Below are 8,228 nucleotides of genomic sequence, written 5' to 3' on the forward strand. Positions count from 1 at the left end.
ATAATCCACCGGGTTTTTGATGCTCAATCTGAACCTGCAGACAGTTAGGGCACTGAGCAACAAACTCCGCTATATCCTTTTTTATTTTGTCCCACCAATATATTTTCCTGATATCATGATACATCTTCGTTGCTCCTGGATGGATAGAATAACAAGAATAGTGAGTCTCTCCCATAACCTGTCACCGCAGCCCTGCAACATTAGGGACACATAATCATCCTTGATATCTAAGGACTCTATGTCCTTTAATCTCAAATGGTGTCTTCTCCTTTTCAGGGGTTGTATCCCTATAATGAGCTAACACCGGATCCTCGTACTGGCATTCCTTCACTTGAGTTACTAAAGAGGATGTTGTTGTGTCCTGAATAGTAACTCTGCCATCACCTGAGTCCAGTAATCGAACTCCAAGACTAGCTAGCTGATGAATGTCATGGGCTATCCCACTCTTCTCTGGTTGTAAATATGACATGCTACCCATAGATCTACGGCTGATGGCATTGGCTACTACATTCGCTTTCCCCGGATAGTATAACATATCAACGTCATAGTCTTTTAGTAGCTCCAACCATCTCCTCTAACGTAAATGCAATTCTTTTTTCTTGAAGATATACTGAAGCCTCTTATGATCCGTATAGATATCAACATGAATGTCATACAAATAGTTCCTCCATATCTTTAGAGCATGAATCATCGTGGCTAACTCTAAATTGTGGGTCGGTTAATTCTTCTCGTGCTTTCTTAGTTGTCTAGTAGCATAAGCTACAACCTTACCATGCTGCATCAGTACACAACCCAATCCAACGCCCGAAGCGTCGCAATAGATTGCATAACCATCGGTTCCCTCTGGGAGTGTTAGAACTGGTGCTGTTGTGTATCAACCCGGATACCTTCACCTGAAATAATATGCCCAAGGAAAGTTACAAAATTCAACCAGAATTAACATTTAGAGAATTTTGCATTCAACTTCCCTTTTTGTAGAACTTTGAGCACAATACGCAAATGATTTGCATGCTCAGTCTCTGAACGAGAATACACCAATATATCATCAATAAATACAATCACGAATAGATCTAGAAAGGGTCTGAATACATGGTTCATTAAATCTATGAATACTACTGAGGCATTGGTCAAACCGAATGACATAACACAAAACTCAAAGTGCCTGTATCTTGTCCTGAATTCTGTCTTCGGAATATCTTTCTCCTTAACCCTTACCTGATGGTACCCGAGCCTCAAGTCTATCTTCGAGAAACACTTGGCGCCTTGCCACTGATCAAATAGATCATCGATCCTCGGGAGAGGATACTTATTCTTGATTGTTACCTTATTCAACTATCTATAATCAATACACGTCCACAAGAAACCATCTTTCTTCCTCATAAATAACACAGGTGCTTCCCACGATGATGTACTAGGTCTGATAAAGCCTTTTTCAAGCAAGTCCCTTAGTTGTTCCTTCAACTCTCTCAGCTCTGTAGGTTCCATTCTATAGGGAGGAATAGATATTTGCTGAGTATCTGGTAAAATGTCAATAGAAAACTCAATTTCTCACTCTGGCGGAAGACCCGGAAGCTCATAAGGAAAAACATCAGGAAACTCATTAACCACAGGGATAGATTGAATGGTTGGTGACTCTACTTTCACATCCTGAACCCGAACTAAATGATAAATATAGCTTTTTCTAATCATCTTCCCTGCCTTGAGATAGGAAATAAACTTACCTCTCGACTATCCCGTATTACCTTTCCACTCCAAAACAGGTTCCCCTGGAAACTAGAATCGAACCATCTTTGATCTACAATCAACGTTGGCATAACAAGAAGCCAACCAATCCATACCCAGTATAACATCAAATTCTACCATATCTAACCCAATTAGGTCTGCTACTGTAGATCGACTAATAACTACTATTGTACAATCTCTATATACCCGCCTAGCTATTGCTTGATCCCCAACAGGTGTGGACACCTCAAAAGGTTTAACCAACTCAAGTTTTATTACAAACGTACTAGCAAGCAATGGGGTAATATATGATAGGGTGGAACCTGGGTCAATCAATGCATATACATCATATGAAGAAACTGATAATATACCTGTAACAATATCAGGTGACGACTCCTGATCCTGTACCTGCTAATGTATAAATGCGGTTCTAAGGATCGCTCAAGTTAGATGCTCCACATCTGCCTCTACCACGACCGATTGGTGCTTGTGAACCTTGCCTAGGGGGGCGTACTGATGATGACAAACCAACTACAGATCCCGTTGGCTAAACTATTCTTGTGCCACCTCTCTTCGGACAATCTCTCATAACGTGCCTTGGATAACCACAAGTATAGCAAACACCTAACCCCATACGACACTGCCCGACAAGTTACTTACCACACTGAGCACATCGTGGCAAGGGCGGCCTCATCTAACTTGACTCACCCCTATACTGAGAACTTGAGGCCCTGGAATTCTAACTAGGCCCTGAATTTGTGAAACGATAAAATCTCCTATCGGCAAACTGAAGGGGTGCGCTAGTCGATGGCTGGGCTGGATACCTCGGGTATTGTTGTCTCTGACTACATCGAAACTCACCTGAAGGACCCAAAGATCTCGCTCTCTTACTCTGGCCCCTATCATGCTCACGATCGGCCCTACGCTCCTGCTTACAGTCCTCTACACCCTGAGCGCATGCCTGAATATGAGAAATATCCATGCCTAGCTGAAGTGGGACCAATATACAGTCGTTAAGCAGGTGCGGCTCCAACCACATCACGAACAGGTAAACCCGATCCTCCATCTTAGATACAATAGTGGGAGTATACCTAGCCAACAAATCATATTGAAGACTGCACTCCCGAACACTCATGTTACCCTTCCGAAGGGTCAAGAACCTATCAACTCTGGCCTATCTAAGCTTTGGTGGAAGATAATGACAAAGAAAAGCCTCTGTAAACTCCTGATATCAGGGTTGGAATGAATTTTGTGGTGTCATTTGTGACGTGTGTGTAAAATTTGAGGTCATTCGGACGTGGTTTGGTAGGTTTCGACATCGTTTGTGGAATTCGGAAGCTTAGGAGTTCTTAGGCTTGAATCTGAGGGTAATTTGGTGTTTTGATGTTGTTTTGAGTGATTTGAAGGCTCGACTAAGTTTGTATGTTGATATGTGACTTGTTAGTATGGTTGGTTGAGGTCCCAAGGGGCTCGGGGTTATTTTGGGTGGTTAACAGATTGTTTGAAGTTGGAAAAATGCAGCTGAAGCTACTGCTACTGGTATTTCCGCACCTGCGGAGGGGGGAGCCGCAGGTGCAAGGGTTTAGAAGCGCTTGGAGAAGTCGCAGGTGCGGGCAAGGCTAAGGTGGGCTGGAAGCGCAGGTGCGAGACCTGAAGCGCAGATGCAGAAGGGAGGGAAATGACTAGCTTCACGGATGCAGAGAATTATGCAAAAGGTTGGCCGCAGATGCGGAACCTGGGGTCTTGAGTGAGTTCCGCACCTGCGATGAAAATTTCGCAGGTGCGGCGTCGCAGAAGCAGAAAAAGGGGGCACAAGTGCAACATTGCTAGGCAGAAAAGCTCCGGCTCGAGGTTTTGTCTTTCATTTACAATTTTGGACTTGAGAAACTCGGGAGGGTGGAGACTTTTCGAAGGTTTTCAAGGAACAACGTTGGGGTAAGTGATTCTAACCCATAATGGTATAAATTTCGGGAATCCATGGTTTAGTTCATCATTTAAATAGTAGGATTTTGAAGTGAAATAAATGGTTACGGCTTGGGATTTTGGAGAGAGTAATTTTGGGATTTGAGGGACCAAATGAGGTCGGATATTAATGAATTTAGTATGGGTAGACTCGGGAGTGAATGGACTTTCGGGTTTTCTGACTTTTGTCGGATTTCGGGACCTGGGTCCGGGGGCGGGTTTGAATCGATTTCGGATTTTGACTTTAATTTGATAGTTTTCTTGTGGAATTGGCCTCATTAGCCTATACTAATCGTATTGTATTGCTTGTGGCTAGATTCGGGCGTTTGGAGGCCGATTTGAGAGGCAAGGGCATCATGGAGTAGGATTTTGCTTGGTTGGAGGTAAGTAACGCTTTCAAACTTGGTTTTGAGGGTTCGAAACCTAAAGTTATCTGTTATGTAATTGGTATTGAGGTGACACGCATGTCAAGTGACGGGCGTGCGGGCGTGCACCGTGCGAATTGTGACCTGGGTGAATCCATGACACCGTTTAGTGACTCTATCCTAGTAGATATCATGTTTAGGCTTTGTGCTGGTATTGTTTGGACCTTTAGCGGTCGTTTCTTGCTGTCATCTCACTAGTTTCCATTTACTATTTCATACTCAGTCATGATCATGCATTTATATATCATACCTCAGTCTCAGTTATTTATTGATTCATCATATCATTGTTCTGGGTTATTTTCATGACATTGTGAGCCCGTGGTGAGACTAGAGAGGTTGATGAGTGAGTGAGGCCGAGTGCCTGGTTATGAGTGACAGTTATGGGATCGGGCTGCGCGTCGCAGCGGTTATATTGATGATTATGATAGCGCTTGGGTTGTAGGAGCCCCTCCGGAGTCTGTAACACACCCCCAATGAGCGCGGATGATATTATTAAGGGGTGGATTTCCCTGAACATGGATTTGTCCGAAGAACTTGATACCTGGAGATGGATTTCTCCACAGGGTTGGATTGCCATTTTTCCTCGGTACTGGTGACTTATAGTCAGTGTTGCATATGTTCCGGGAAGGATTTCCCTGGGCCGGATCGCCATATACAGTATCGAGCGGTTGGATACTTGAAAGTAGAGCACATGGTGCATTTCATACAGTCTGTGCATGGGCATGTAGAGATAGCTGAGTTGTATTCCCTACACTGTTCAGTTATGTATTTCCTTTACTATTGAGCAGTATATTTGACTTGAAATCACGCCTACCTTTCTGCATATTTATTTTTGTTATACCTGTTGAGGTTGAGTTCGTCACTACTTTTCAGTCCAAAGTTTGGACTTGTTACATACTGAGTTGGTGTACTCACGTTACTCCCTGTACCTCGTGTGCAGATTCAGGCAATCCTAGTCGTAGCGGCGGTTGCTGATTGAGGATCCTAGAGTTTTGGAGGCTATCAAGTTAGCTGCACTACGTTCGCGGGCCTTGACTCTCCTTCTTTATCTTTGTCGTACTATAGTTTATATCTCTAGATACTGTAGTTAACTGTATTTCTGATCTAGACGCTCATGTGCTCAGTGACACCCTGGTTTTGGGCTGGATTGTATAACTTTGGGATTTTCATATGTTTTAAACAGTTTTCTTTAAATGTTAAAGGCTTCCATTAACGTTTTCAAACTTATTGTTGTTGGTGTTGGGTTGTTGAGTTAAGGCTGGCCTGGTTCCATGATAGGCGCCATCACGACGGTTGATTTTGGGTCGTTGCAAGTTTGTATCAGAGCCTAATTTACATAGGTCTCACGAGTCATGAATAGGTTTAGTAGAGTCTTGCGGATCGGTATGGAGACGTCTGTACTTATCTTCGAGAGGCTGCAGAACCTTTAGGAAAATTTCACATTCTTGAATTCTTGTCGTGCGAATCTACTGATTCTGGTAATTAAACGTATGTTGTTTCATTCTCTCACAGATGGTGAGGAATCGAACTGCCGGGCAGGATAGACAGCCACCAGTACCACCAGCCAGGGCCGTGAGAGGCCGAGGCCGTGGTAGGGGCAGAGGTGCAGCCCGCACAGTAGCTGGGGTAGTACCTGCAGATCCACCAGTTGTTCTAGATCAGGACCAGATTCCAGTTGTTGATGCACCAGCTCAGGCACCACTCGTGCCTATTATGATTCCAGGCCTCCAGAAGGCCCTCGCTCAAATTCTGACAGCGTGTATCAGCCTTGCTCGGGCGGTCTCTATCTCGATGGCCGCAGCCACTTCTCAGGCCGGGGGAGGCACTCAGACTCCCTCCGCTCACACACCCGAGCAGGTGGTACAGGGATTTCAGACACCGGAAGAACCACCAGCCCAGCCGGTTGCAGCTGCTCATGGTTATGTGGTTCCTGCTATGCCTGAGGATGATCAACGTAAATTGGAGAGGTTTGGGAGACTCCACCCTTCGCCTTTTAGTGGCATGGAGAGAGAGGATGCCCAATACTTCTTGGATAGGTGTCAGAGGATACTCCATACAGGTGGTATTCTGGAGACTTATGGGGTCTCATTCACTACCTTCCAGCTTTCTGGGGCTGCACTCAGATGGTGGGAGACTTACGAGAGGTGTAGGCTTGTTGGCGCAGCAGCCCTTACTTGGCAGCAGTTCTCCGTGATCTTATTGGAGAAGTTCGTGCCTCTATCCCGCAGAGAGGAGCTGCGCATGCAGTTCGAGCAACTTTGTCAGGGAGATATGTCTATGACGCAGTATGAGATGTGATTCTCGGAGTTGGACCGTCATGCTATCTGGTTGGTTCCCACTGACAGGGAGAGGATCATGAGGTTTGTAGATGATCTCACTTATCACTTGTGATTGCTTATGACCAGAGAGAGAGTGTCTGGTGCTACTTTTGACGAGGTTGTCAACATCGCTCGCCAGATTGAGATGGTTCGCAATCAGGAGAGGGTTGAGAGGGAGGCCAAAAGGCCGTGGACAGGGAGGATTTAGTGCTGCTCCTTTTGGGGGCCAGTTACAGCACGGTATAGGTCATCCTTTCAGGCATGCTCAGAGGGCTCGCCCAGTCCACTGGGGTGCATCGGCCGGCCATGGGCCCCATGGTTATCAGCAGGGCCAGACATCATTCGGTGTGCTACTAGCTCAGAGTTCGCTATATCCACTATCAGCTCAAGGTTCATCTGTGTCGGGACCTTCTAGCGGTTATTCTAGTGCTCTGGGTTCCCTTCAATTCCCAGTGGCCGATAGAGGTTACTTTGAGTGTGGGGATTTGGGTCATATCAAGAGGTTTTGTCCTCCCTTGACGGGTGGTTCATCTCAGTAGAAGAGTCAGCCTTCGACTTCAGCACCAGTTCCTCCACCACCCGCCTAGCCAGCTAGGGGTGGAGCTCAGTCAGCTAGGGGCCGTCCGAGAGGGGGGGCGATCAAGGGGCGGCCAAACTTGTTTCTATGCCCTCCCAGCTAGACCTGATGCCATTGATTCAGATGCTATGATTACAGGTATTGTTTTCGGTTTGCCACCGAGATGCCTCGGTATTATTTGACCCTAGGTCCACTTATTCATATTTTTCCTCGTATTTCGCTCATTTTCTGGATATGCCCCATGAGTCCTTAGTCTTATCTGCTTATGTATCTACTCTCGTGGGCAATAATATTGTCGTGGACCGAGTATATCGGTCATGTATGATGACTATTGGGGGTCTAGAGACCCAAATGGACCTTTTTCTGCTCAGTATGGTTGACTTTGATGAGATATTGGGTATGGATTGGTTATCTCCATGTCATGTTGTTCTAGATTGTGACGCTAAGACCGTGACGTTGGCGATGCTGGGATTTCCGAGGGTTGAGAGGAGTGGTTCTATAGACTATGTACCTAGTAGGGTGATTTCATATTTGAAGGCTCAACGTATGGTTGAGAAGGCTTGTCTATCCTATTTGGCTTTTGTGAGGGATGTTAGTGCAGAGACCCCTACCATTGATTCTATTTCGGTGGTACATGATTTTTCGGATGTGTTTCCTGTAGACCTGTCGGGCATGCTGCCTGACAGGGATATTGACTTTGGTATTGATTTGATGATGGGCACTCAGCCCATTTCTATCCTACCGTATCGTATGGCACCGATGGAGTTGAAGGATTTGAAAGGACAGCTTCAGGAACTCCTTGATAAGGGGTTTATTCAGCCTAGTGTGTCACCTTTGGGTGCACTGGTTCTATTTGTAAAGAAGGAGGATGGTTCTATGAGGATGTGTATTGATTACAGGCAGTTGAACAAGATCACAGTCAAGAACAAGTATCCTTTACCTCATATCGATGATTTCTTTGACCAGCTTCAGGGAGCGAGGGTGTTCTCCAAGATTAATTTGAGGTCCGGATATCACCAGCTGAAGATTCGGGATTCGGATATTCTTAAGACAGCTTTCAGGACCCGATATAGCGAGCATGAGTTCTTAATGATGTCTTTTGGGCTGACCAATGCCCCAGCGACGTTCATGCATTTGATGAACAGTGTATTCTAGCCCTATTTGGACTCATTCATTATTGTATTCATTGATGACATCCTGGTGTACTCTCGTAGCCAGGAAGAG

Source organism: Nicotiana tabacum, chromosome 9 (genome assembly GCF_000715075.1).
Source record: "Nicotiana tabacum cultivar K326 chromosome 9, ASM71507v2, whole genome shotgun sequence".
NCBI lineage: Eukaryota > Viridiplantae > Streptophyta > Magnoliopsida > Solanales > Solanaceae > Nicotiana > Nicotiana tabacum.